Consider the following 13,529-nt stretch of genomic DNA (forward strand, 5'->3'; position numbering starts at 1 on the left):
CCCGCGCAGCTCCTGAGTCAGCGGCGCGCAGCAGCGGCGGTGACAGCGCGGTGACAGAGCGGTGACAGAGCCGTGACAGCAGCGCTGGCTCTGCCGAGCCGTGACTCAGCAGCGGCTCCGAGCTGCAGGAGACGCCTCCTCCTCCTCCTCCTCCTCCTCTCCCATCACGGAGCTGGGCTGGCTCCGAGCAGCCTCTGCCCTTTCATCTATTCCTTTATTTATTGATTTATTATTCCCGGCGCGATGGAGAAGGCGCGGATCCCCCAAATCCATCCCCAAATCCATCCCCAAACCTTTCCCCCGGCTCAGCCCAACCTTTCCCAGCCTTTCCCAACCGAAACGCGGCGCCGGGATCGCGGTCACGAGGGTGAAACCGTTCGGGAAGCCGGGCCTGTCCCGGCCTGACGGGCACCGGGGCTGGCGCGGCTCCCGGGCGGCTCCGGCCCACACGGTGCCACCTGCCCGGGCTGACGGCAGCGCGGAAAAATGCGCTGAGAGCGCCGGCAATTCCTGCATTCCTGCCATAGCTGCAGTGCCACTCCTCCGACAGCCACAGCCTGAGCGGCACTCGCCCTTCCAGGACCCCATAAACCCCACAGGACGGCTTTTAGCCTTCTAGGACCTCTTTTACCCCTCAGGATCGCCATTTACCCCTCCAGGATCCCATTTAATTCTCAGGGCTGCATTTACCCTTCCAGGACCCCATAAACACCTCAGGGCCGCATTTACCCTTCCAGGACCCCATAAACCTCTCAGGGCAGCGTTTACCCTTACAGGACCCCATAAACACCTCAGGGCCGCGTTTACCCTTCCAGGACCCCATTTACTTCTCAGGACCACATTTACACTTCCAGGACCCTACAAACCCCTCAGGGTCTCATTTACCCTTCCAGGATCCCATAAAACTCTCAGGGCAGCGTTTACTCTTCCAGGACCCTATAAACACCTCAGGGCCCTCTCTATAGTTCAGGACCCTATAAACCCCCTCAGGACCACATTTACCCTTACAGGACCCCATAAACACCTCAGGACCGCGTTTACCCTTACAGGACCCCATAAAACTCTCAGGGCTGCATTTACCCTTACAGGACCCAATTTACATCTCAGGACCACATTTACACTTCCAGGACCCTACAAACCCCTCAGGGTCTCATTTACCCTTCCAGGACCCCATAAAACTCTCAGGGCAGCGTTTACTCTTCCAGTACCCCATAAACCCCTCAAGATGGCATTTACCCTTCCAGGACCCCATAAACACCTCAGGACCGTGTTTACACTTCCAGGACCCCATAAACCTCTCAGGGCCACATTTATACTTCCAGGACCCTATAAACTCCTCAGGGTCTCATTTAGCCTTCCAGGACCCCATAAACCTGTCAGGACCACATTTACCCTTTCAGGACCCCATAAACCCCTCCAGGTCACATTCATCCTTCCAGGACCCCATTTACCTCTCAGGACCCTCTCTACCCTTCCAGAACCTCATTTACCTCTCAGGATTGCATTTACACTTCCAGGACCCTATAAACCCCTCAGGACCCCATTTACCTCTCAGGACCCTCTCTATCCTTCCAAGACCCCATAAACTCCACATTCACCCTTCCAGGACCCTACAAACCCCTCAGGGCCTCATTTACCCTTCCAGGACTGAAGTTTTGCTGCTTTTGTCTTCCTTCGCCCCCATCCCTGCCCCAAAAAAATGTGGGATTGGTGCAGCCTCCTTTTCCCGGCGGGATTTGGGATTTGCTCTGTGCTGGGGATGGAGGACGCACCCCTGGAACTCAGCCTTAATTAAATCGTGCTTTTAATTAATTAAAGAGCAGCCTCACATCCGTGACATGGAGCTGCAAAAAACCCCAAAGCCTCCAGGATTGGGAATTCGGGGATGGAGCAGCCTGAGGGTCTCCAAAACCTTTCGTGTTTTGGGATTTGGGGATGCAGCAGCTCCGTGTTTTGGGATTTCAGGATGAAGAGATCCAAGAGTCTCCAAACCCTCCCTGTTTAGGGATTTAGGGATGGATGGAGAAGCCAGAGGGTTTTGGGATCCGGGGATGCAGCAGCTCCATGTTTTGGGATTTAGGGAGGTCTCCAAACCCTCTGTGTTTTGGGATTTCAGGATGGAGCAGCTCCATGTTTTGGGATTGATGGAGCAGCTCAAGGGTCTCCAAATCCTCAATTTTTGGGGATTTAGGGATGGAGCAGCCTGAGGATTTTGGGATCCGGGGACGCAGCAGCTCCGTGGTTTGGGATTTCAGGATGAAGAGATCCAAGTCTCCAAACCCTCTGTGCTTTGGGATTTAGGGATGGAGAAGCCTGAGGGTTTTGGGATTTAGGGATGCAGCACTTCCATGTTTCGGGATTTCAGGATGCAGCAGCCCCAGGGTCTCCAAACCCTCTGTGTTTTGGGATTTAGGGATGGAGCAGCCTTAGAGTCTTCAAACCCTCCATGTTTTGGGATTTAGGGATGGGGCAGCCTAAGGGTTTTGTTATTTGGGGATGCAGCACTTCCATGTTTCGGGATTTCTGGATGGAAAAGCCTGAGGGTCTCCAAACCTTCTGTGTTTTGGGATTTAGGGATGGATGGAGAAGCCAGAGGGTTTTGGGATCCGGGGATGCAGCATCTCCATGTTTTGGGATTTCTGGATGGAAAAGCCTGAGGGTCTCCAAACCCTTCGTGTTTTGGGATTTAGGGATGCAGCAGCTCCATGTTTTGGGATTGATGGAGCAGCTCAAGGGTCTCCAAACCCTCCATTTTTTGGGATTTAGGGATGGAGCAGCCTGAGGGTTTTGGAATTTCAGGATGGAGCAGCTCGAGAGTCTCCAAACCCTCTGTGTTTTGGGATTTAGGGATGGAGCAGCCCGAGGGTTTTGGGATCCGGGGATGCAGCAGCTCCGTGGTTTGGGATTTCAGGATGAAGAGATCCAAGTCTCCAAACCCTCCATTTTTGGGGATTTAGGGATGGAGAAGCCTGAGGGTTTTGGGATTTCAGGATGGAGCAGCCCCAGGGTCTCCAAACCCTCCGTGCTTTGGGATTTCGGGACGGAGCAGCCCGAGGGTTTTGGGATCCGGGGATGCAGCAGCTCCATGTTTTGGGATTGATGGAGCAGTTCAAGGGTCTCTAAACCCTCCATTTTTTGGGGATTTCAGGACGGAGCAGCCCCAGGGTCTCCAAACCCTCCGTGTTTTGGGATTTCGGGACGGAGCAGCCTGAGGGTTTTGGGACCCGGGCACGCAGCAGCTCCCCCTGGCTGGAGCCGGCCCAGGAGCCGCCGCCACCGCCTTGGAGCGAGCCCGGAGCCAGGAAAGGCGGGGGGAGCGGGGCCGGCGATCCCAGAGCCCGTTCCTGCCGTTCGGGGTGACCTCACGGCTCCGGGGACAGAGCGCGGCTGTTGGGGCCGCGGGCTCGCTCCCTGTCTGGGCAAGAACAAAGCCGGCTCCATTTTCCCCTCACACTTCCTGCAGCAGCCTCAATGAGCCATTGAATTTTTCCCTGACTGCAGCAAGTTTTCATTCCCCTTTTTTTATCCCCCTCCCTTCAGACCTCAAGATTTCTGTGGCGTGGGACCAGGAGCCATCGCAGGGTGGGAAAACTCCCCTGAAAACTTCCTGAAAACTCCCTAAAAACTCCTTAAAAACTCCCTAAAAACTCCCGGGCTCTGCTCAGGAATGGATTTTCAGCCACTCCATGTCCCACCAACAGCATGCATGGACCTTTTGGAGCTGCTCCATCCCACCTCAATCCATTCAAAACCTTAAAATCCAGGGAAAGCCGAAGCATCCCCAAGGAATTCATCCCTTTTTTCCTTCTCTCCCATTCCAGGGAGCTCAGGCCTGGCTGGAATCTCCTTCTCCCCAATTTCCCAGGTGCAGCCCCATAATTAACAGCCCTTTGCTAATGAAGCCCAAGGGAGAATCTTTTCCCTAAGGCAGGAATTCACCTGGAATGGGAGAACTCAGCCCTGCTGGGGAGCAAAACCCCAAAACCTGAACCCCACAAATTTGGGATGAACACCCAGCTGCAGCTCCAGGCTGGAATGGGGACATGGAGCCACTGTGGGATCCTCATTCCCTACAAATGAGCCCTGCTGGCATCAGGGATTGGGGCTCATTCCCATTCTGGAAAGGGACACAGTGCTGTTCCAGGATCCCCATTCCCGACAAAAAGGCCTTGCTGGCATCAGGGATTGGGGCTCATTCCTGTGCTGGAATGGGGACATAGAGCCACTCTGGGATCCCCATTCCCTACAAGAAGACCCTGCTGGCATTGGGGCTCATTCCTGTGCTGGAATGAGGACACAGAGCTGCTCCAGGATCCCCAATCCCCTGCTGGCACTGGGGTTTATTCCCATTCTGGAATGGGGACATGAAGCCACTCTGGAATTCCCATTCCCTACAGGAGGACCCTGCTGGCATTGGGGATCATTCCTATTCTGGAATGGGGACACAGAGCTGCTCCAGGACCCCCATTCCCCTGATGGCATTGGGGCTCATTCCCATTCTGGAAGGGGACATGGAACCACTCTGGGATCCCCATTCCCTACAAAAGGGCCCTGCTGGCATCAGGGATTTGGGATCATTCCCATTCTGGAAAGGGACACAGAGCTGTTCCAGGATCTTCATTCCCTACAAAAAGACCCTGCTGGCATTTGGGCTCATTCCTGTGCTGGAATGGGGACACAGCTGCTCCAGGATCCCCATTCCCCTGCTGGCATTGGGGTTCATTCCCATTGTGGAATAGGGACATGGAGCCACTCTGGGATCCCCAATCCCCTGCTGACACTGGGGTTCATTCCCATTCTCAAACAGGGACACAGAGCTGCTCCAGGATCCCCATTCCTTACAAACAGGCCCTGCTGGCATTTGGGGCTCATTCCCATTGTGGAATGGGGACATGGAACCACTCTGGAATTCCCATCTCCTACAAACAGGCCCTGCTGGCATTGGGGATCATTCCTGTGCTGGAATGGGGACACAGAGCTGCTCCGGGATCCCCAATCCCCCGCTGGCACTGGGGTTTATTCCCATTCTGGAATGGGGACATGAAGCCACTCTGGAATTCCCATTTCCTACAAACAGGCCCTGCTGGCACTGAGGATCATTCCCACTCTGGAATGGGGCCACAGAGCTGCTCCAGGGCCCTGCTGGCACCAGGCCCCAGCTCATTTCCCGCTCCCGGGCCGCGTGAGTGCCCTTTGGGGCACGGCCATCACATGAGCGCCACCCCTGCTCTTTCCTCCTCCACCCATCCCCGCAGTCCCGTGACTTTCCCTCCCCAGCTTTGTTTTCATCCCTGCCGGAGCCCCAGAGGGTGACAGCGATGACAAAGCCACCCTCAATCCTCCCCAAACCCCACGAGGGGGGCTCAGAGCCCGATGACTCCTCTGTGCTTGCTGGAGCCCAGCAGCTTTTTTGCAGTTTTCCCGCAAAACCGCGGCTTTTTGGGAAAAGGCCGATGAGCGCAGCGTCATGTGAGGGGCCGGGAGGAAGCTGAAGGTTCTTTTCTCTGGGAGGAAGCTGAAGGTTCTTTTCTTTTCTCTCGGTCACGCTGGGCTGGCACAGCTCCAGGGCTGAGCTCAGGGCTGGGGCTCTGCCAGCGGCCGGCCCAGGCTAAAAAAGGGAATTTTCCCCACTGTGTCAAAGGGCTGAGGCACGTGAGGGAGCTGCCCTTTGGGATGGATGGGGTTTAAATTTAGAAAATTATCTGCTGCAGGTTGGGTGAAAAACAGGGAGAGGGAAAGAGGGGAAATTCTCCAGCTTTGGAGAGAGCGGATTGCAGCTCTGCAGGAGCTGGCAGGGAGGTGCAGGGGTTATTTACAGAGTGCCAGGACAAAGGGAATGGATTCCAGACTGGGAAAGGGGATTTGGGAGGGAATTCCTGCATTTGAGGGGCTGGGATAGGAGAAACTGCAGCCTTTGCTGGGGTTTGATGGTGAAACAAATGCAGAGGAGTGATCAGGAAATGATCAAGACAAGAAAATTATCAGGATCAGGGAATGGATTCCAGACTGGAAAAGGGGGATTTGGGAGGGAATTCCTGCCTGTGATGGGCTGGAATGGGATTCCTGGAGAAGCTGTGGCCTTTGCTGGGGTTTGATGGTGAAATAAGTGCAGAGGAGTCATGAGGAGGGAATGGCTTGATCAGGAAATGATCAGGCCAAGAAAATCATCAGGAGGGAATGGCTTCCAAACTGAAAAAGAGGAGATTTGGGAAGGAATTCCTGCCTTTGAGGGGCTGGGATGGATTCCTGGAGAAGCTGTGGCCTTTACTGGGGTTTGATGATGAAACAAATGCAGAGGAGCCATCGGGCTCTGAGCCCCTCGTGGTGTTGGGGATGGCTGAGGGTGGCTCTGTCCCCCTGTCACCCTCTGGAGCTGCAGCAGGAACAAAAACAAAGCTGGGGAGGGAAAGTCACAGTTCTGTGGGGATGGGAGGAGGAGGAAAAGCAGCAGCCGGGCCTGGATCCCTGGGAATTCCAGGGATGGAGCAACCCGGCACAGTGCAAAGGGGCACAATGATGTTGGCTTGGAATTCCCAGCTGTAAATCCCAATTTGCAACTCTAATTGGATAAAAAATGGATAATTAACATTTCTGTGCTGCTGGGAAAAGCCTTGGAGTGACCAGACTGGAATAAACTGGGATAAACTGGGATAAACTGGGATAAACTGGGATAAACTGGGACAAGGATGAAGGAGAGGCTCACCTGAGCTGGCCAGACCCGGCCCTGTGCAATCCCTGCCTAATTAGCACCTTCATTAAGCAGGTGAAATTAGGAGGAGCTCGGTGCCAGGACACTGAGGTGACGCAGCTGATCCTGTTCCCCTCCTCCTCACCCATTCCAGCTACTTTTAATCCATTTATTTTTGCTTGTGAGCTGTTAATTTCCATGTATTTTTATCCCAAATTTCACTATTTTAAAGCCAACACCCACCCACCCAATCTGCTGCAAAACCATCTGCATTTAAGAGCTGAATTTAAAACTCAGGGTCAAAAATCCAACTCCCCCAACCACCTAAATTCAGGTTTTATTTGCCCAAAAATCACTTTTGAGTGCTTTTTTTACAGCACTGAAGGAACTCAACTTAACCCCCAGTCCTCAAATCCTGAATTTGAGATTAATTTGTGCTGCTCCTACCTGGAGTCTGCCGGGGTTAAAAATAGAGGGAGGAGAGGGAGAATTTAGCATGGTGTGAAAAAAACTGGGAATTTGGGATTCCAGTTTGGGAATTCAGCTGCTACTGAGGGCTAAAAAAGGGAGGCAGCAGGAGGAGGGAAGGCCTTGGCACAGAGCGGCTCCTCCTCCTCCTCCTCCTCCTCCTCCTCCTCCTCTTCCCAACCCTTCCCTGGCACGGGAATGAGTCACGTTCCCCGTTCCCCGTTCCCTGAGGATCCCACCCAGCCCAGTTTTCCTCTCTGGGTGTGAAAGGAGCAGGGAAAAAATCCTGGAATTGCCAGCAAGGAGGGGCTGAGGCCGTGGCAGCTGCTGGGGGATCCCACAGCACCCCCAGCCCCAAAGCTGGGCACCAACGGGGCTGAGTCGGCTGGGACACCATCCCAAACCCCCAAATTCCCAAATTGCCAAATCCCCAAATCGCCAAATTCCCAAATCACCAAATCGCCAAATTCCCAAATTCCCAAATCACCAAATCACCAAATCCCCAAATTGCCAAATTGCTAAACTCCCAGATCCCCAAATTCCCAAATCCCCAAATCACCAAATCCCCAAATTCCCAAATCACCATATCACCAAATCCCCAAATCACCAAATCAACAAATCCCCAAATCCTCAAATCCCCAAATTGCCAAATCCTCAAATTGCCAAATTCCCAGATTCCCAAATCACCATATCACCAAATCCCCAAATTCCCAGATCCCCAAATTCCCAAATCACCAAATCCCCAGATCTCCAAATCCCCAAATTCCCAAATCACCAAATCCCCAAATTCCCAAATCAACAAATCCCCAAATTGCCAAATTGCCAGATCCCCAAATCCCCAAATCGCCAAATTCCTAAATTCCCAAATCACCAAATCCCCAAATCACCAAATCCCCAAATTGCCAAATTCCCAAATTGCCAAATCCCCCAATCTCCAAATCCCCAAACTCCCAAATTCCCAAATCCCCAAATCGCCAAATCCCCAAATTCCCAAATCACCAAATCCCCAAATCGCCAAATTCCCAAATCCCCAAATTGCCAAATCACCAAATCCCCAAATCGCCAAATTCCCAAATCACCAAATTCCCAAATTACAAAATCCCCAAATTCCCAAATCACCAAATCCCCAAATCACCATATCACCAAATCACCAAATCAACAAATCCCCAAATTCCCAAATCCTCAAATCCCCAAATTGCCAAATTCCCAAGCCCCCAAATTCCAGATTCCCAAATCACCATATCACCAAATCCCCAAATTGCCAAATCAACAAATCCCCAAATCAACAAATCTCCAAATTCCCAAATCTCCAAATATCCAAATCCCCAAATTCCCAAATGTCACCGTGGGAGGCTGCAGGGTGGGGATGTGCAGGATGAAATTAGGACAGAATTTGGGCATGGAAAGAGCCTTAAATGCAGATTTTTGGTTAAAAATGGGGATTTTAGGATGGGTGCAGGCACAGCTCTGGTGTGAGGAAATTCTGCTGGCTGGGATCGCCATAATTTGATCATATTGATATTTCATAGTTGTGTATTATTAATATTTGATAACTGGACAATATTGACATTTGATTACTGGAAAATACTGATATTTGATATTAAGATAATATCTGATAATTGGATAATGCTGATACTTGATAATTGTATAATTCTGCTATTTGATTACTGGACAATGCTGATATTTGATAACCGGATAATGCAAATATTTGATAATTGGACAATGCTGATATTTGATAATTGGACAACGCTGATATTTGATAATTGGATAATGCTGATATTTAATAATTGGACAATGCTGATATTTGAAACTGGATAATGCTGATATTTAATAATTGGACAATGCTGATATTTAATAATTGGATAATGCTGATATTTTATATTCAGATAATATCTGATAATTGGATAATGCTGATACTTGATAATTGTATAATTCTGCTATTTGATTACTGGAAAATGCTGATATTTGATAATTGGACAATGCTGATATTTGATAACCGGATAATGCAGATATTTGATAATTGGATAATGCTGATATTTGAGAATTGGACAATGTTGATATTTAATAATTGAATAATGCTGATATTTAATAATTGGATAATGCTGATATTTAATAATTGGATAATGCTGATACTTGATAATTGTATAATTCTGCTATTTGATTACTGGACAATGCTGATATTTGAAACTGGATAATGCTGATATTTGAGAATTGGACAATGCTGATATTTAATAATTGGATAATGCTGATATTTGATAACCGGATAATGCTGATATTTGATAATTGGACAATGCTGATATTTAATAATTGGATAATGCTGATATTTAATAATTGGACAATGCTGATATTTGAAACTGGATAATGCTGATATTTGATAATTGGACAATGCTGATATTTGATAACCGGATAATGCTGACATTTGATAATTGGACAATGCTGATATTTGATAATTGGACAATGCTGATATTTAATAATTGGATAATGCTGATATTTGAGAATTGGACAATGCTGATATTTGATAATTGGATAATGCTGATATTTGAGAATTTGCCCACCAGTCCTGACTCCTGTCCCCTCCTGCAGCAGCTCCAGCCCAAAGCTCCCCCACATTCCCAACCCCACATTCCCAGGGCTCCACAGCTGCTCTGGGAATCTCCAAAATCCTCAATTTGGGGCTGGGAACCGCGGCTGGAGCCGTTCCCAGCCTGTGATGCCTTTCCCAGATAAAAACATTCCCTTTTCCCAAGGGCTGGGATCCCCCTCTGTGGGAAAACTGAGCTCAAATTCCCCCAAAACCTGGGCAAACAAAGAGGTGTCAACTCTCTGAAGGGAGGAAAAATCAACATCCAGGAGGGAAGGAGCAAAGGATCAGCAATTCCAGCTTGTTCCCTGTGTTTGCACACTGAGGGTTTCAAAAAATATTTAAACCGATCAAAAATCAGTTTTTAAGTTTCAAGTTTCAGTTTTAAGTAAAAAAAAAAAAAAAAAAAGCAGTTTAAAAATCAGTTTTGTGCTGCTGAGCTCAAGTGCAGGAACTCAGGAGGAAGGAAAAGGTTTCTGACAAACCACAAAACCCTTCCCAGTTTGTTGGGTTTTCCCTGAAAACTTGGGGTTTTCACCCAAATCTTTCATCAGTGATTTCACTTCCAAGAGCTGCAATTTCCTCAGCTTTTCCCAGCTTTTACCTCTGCCAGGCAGCGTTTCCTGTTTCCCCCAAAAAGGTTCAGCTGAGCCCTCCCCAAATGAGCATTTTGTGCTTTGGCAGCTCTGAACTTCTCAGAATTCTGACAAATCCCCCGAGCTCGGAGAGCACGAGAGCCTTGCTGGGAAACAAATCCCCAAACCAACCCCAAACCCAGGGATTTGGGGTTTTTTATGGATGGGGGATGTTTGGTGGGGGAGGATTTTATGGATTTGTGTGGATTTAGGAGGATTTGCTCCTCGGTTTGGGGGGCAGACAAGGGAAAACTTCCTGCAGCTGGAATGGGGTGTCTGGGGGGGTTTATTGGGATGATCTGGGGTTTATTTGGTGTTTATTGGGACGATCCTGGTGTTTATTGGGACGATCTGTTGTTTATTGGGGTGATCTGGGGTTTATTTGGATGATCCTGGTGTTTATTGGAATGATCTGTTGTTTATTGGGGACGATGTGGTGTTTATGGAGATGACCCTGGTGTTTATTTGGATGATCTGGTGTTTATTTGGATGATCTGGTGTTTATTGGGACAATCCTGTTGTTTATTGGGATGATCCTGGTGTTTATTTGGATGATCTGGTGTTTATTGGGATGATCTGTGGTTTATTGGGATGATCCTGGTGTTTATTGGGATGATCCTGGTGTTTATTTGGATGATCCTGGTGTTTATTGGGACGATCCTGGTGTTTATTGGGATGATCCTGGTGTTTATTGGGATGATCTGGTGTTTATTGGGACGATCCTGGTGTTTATTTGGTGTTTACTGGGATGATCCTGGGGTTTATTTGGAAGATCCTGGTGTTTATTTGGTGTTTATTGGGACAATCCTGGTGTTTATTGAGATGATCTGGTGTTTATTTGGATGATCTGTTATTTGGATGATCCTGGTGTTTATTGGGACGATCCTGGTGTTTATTGGGATGATCTGTGGTTTATTGGGATGATCTGTTGTTTATTGGGGTGATCTGGTGTTTATTGGGACGATCCTGGTGTTTATTTGGTGTTTATTGGGACGATCCTGGTGTTTATTGGGGATGATCTGGTGTTTATTGGGATGATCCTGGTGTTTATGGGGAAGATCCTGTTGTTTATTTGGATGATCTGTTGTTTATTGGGATGATCTGGTGTTTATTTGGTGTTTATTTGGATGATCTGGTGTTCATTGGGATGATCTGGTGTTTATTTGGATGATCCTGGTGTTTATTTGGACGACCCTGGTGTTTATTTGGATGATCCTGGTGTTTATGGGGAAGATCCTGGTGTTTGTTGGGATGATCTGGTGTTTATTTGGTGTTTATTGGGATCATCCTGGTGTTTATTGGGTTTATTGGGATCATCCTGGTGTTTATTGGGATGATCCTGGTGTTTATTGGGTTTATGGGGATGATCTGGTGTTTATTTGGTGTTTATTGGGATGATCCTGGTGTTTATTGGGACGATCTGGTGTTTATTTGGTGTTTATGGGGACGATCCTGGTGTTTATTGGGTTTATTGGGATGATCCTGGTGTTTATTTGGTGTTTATTGGGATGATCCCGGTGTTTCCCACCATTCCCAGGGAAAGGTTGGCTGACTCAGGCTGGCAAAGGCAGCACCAGCAAACCCCGGCCATCCCTTTGTCCTGCCCAAATCTGCCCCAAACAAACCCCAGGGGTTTCTCAGCTGCTGGAGCAGCAGAAAAGGGAAATTTTGGGCTGGCAAAGCCGTGTGGGGGCAGTGGAGGCTCCGGGGTGTGCAGGTGCAGCGTGGGAGGGCAGGAAGGACAAACCCCAGCGTGAGTCAGCTCCTTCCTCATCTCCCATCTCTGAGCAGAAAAGGGCAAAGCAGCAAAACCTGAGCTCAGCTGAGCTGGGAAAGATCTCCAGAACTGCTGGGAACTGCAGGCTGGGCTTGGATTTGGGATTTTCCTGCTGCCAGAGAGGAAAATCTGGCAGAGATGAGGGGGGAATTGGGATGCAGCTGCAAACAAAGGCGGCGCCGTGAGCGTGGAAATGGAAATGGGGGATGCAGATCACCCCAAAAAAAACAGAATTTCCAGCAGGAAAACACAGATCAGAGTGGGATTGAGGGTCCCACCCAGGAAAAGACAGAATCACAGTTCCCATGGTGGGAAATGAGGGTCCCACCCTGATCAGAGTCTCCCTCGTGGCTTTGTTTGGGGGAATTCCTGCTCTTCTTCATATTTCCTCCTAAAAATGGGGAAAACATCTTTCCTTCTCCTCATTCCCCCAAAAATTGGGAAAACATCTCTCATTCTCCTCATTCCCCCAAAAATGGGGCAAAACTTCTCCTTCTTCTCATTCCCACCTAAAAATGGGACAAACACCTCTCCTCCTAATTTCCTCCAAAAATGAGGCAAAACCTTCTCCTTCTCCTCATTCCCTCCCAAAAATGAGGGAAGCCCCTCCTATCCTTCATATTCCCCCTCAAAATATTAGATAAACATCTCTCCTTCTCCTCATTCCCACCAAAAATGGGGAAAAATTCTCTCCTTCTCCTCATTCCCACCTAAAAATGACACAAACACTTCTTCTCCTCATTCCCTCCAAAAATGAGGCAAAACCCTCTCCTTCTCCTCACTGTCTCCCAAAAATGGGGGAAGCGGCTCCTATCCTTCATATTCCCCCTCAAAATATTAGATAAACATCTCTCCCTCTCCTCATTTTCACCCCAAAATTGAGCAAACATCTCTCCCTCTCCTCATTCACCCTAAAAATGACACAAACACTTCTTCTCCTCATTCCCTCCCAAAAATGAGGGAAGCACCTCCTATCCTTCATATTCCCCCTCAAAAAATCAGACAAACACCTCTCCTCCTAATTTCCTCCAAAAATGGGGCAAACCCCTCTCCCTCTCCCCATTCCCCCCTAAAACCAGGGTGAACATCCCAATTTTTCTCCCTTTAATCCTTAAAGGATTAACTGTGCCCCTAAATAAACAAACAACTCTCAGGAAAAACAGGAGGGATGATGCAATTTAAATAGGAAAAACAACAAAACAGATGAATTTTTTTTTTGCCTTTTTTTTTGAAAGGCAAGGAATGGAAGAGCAGAGCTGGTACTGAGAGGCCACCACAAAGAAACCAGAACAAACTCCTCACCCTGGGCAGGGATTTCTGAGCCAGCCTTCCAAGTGAATTCCCAGAAAATCACGTGGATTTAGGAGCAGAAAGTTTTCC

The sequence above is a fragment of the Zonotrichia albicollis genome, unplaced genomic scaffold, assembly GCF_047830755.1.
Source record: "Zonotrichia albicollis isolate bZonAlb1 unplaced genomic scaffold, bZonAlb1.hap1 Scaffold_208, whole genome shotgun sequence".
NCBI lineage: Eukaryota > Metazoa > Chordata > Aves > Passeriformes > Passerellidae > Zonotrichia > Zonotrichia albicollis.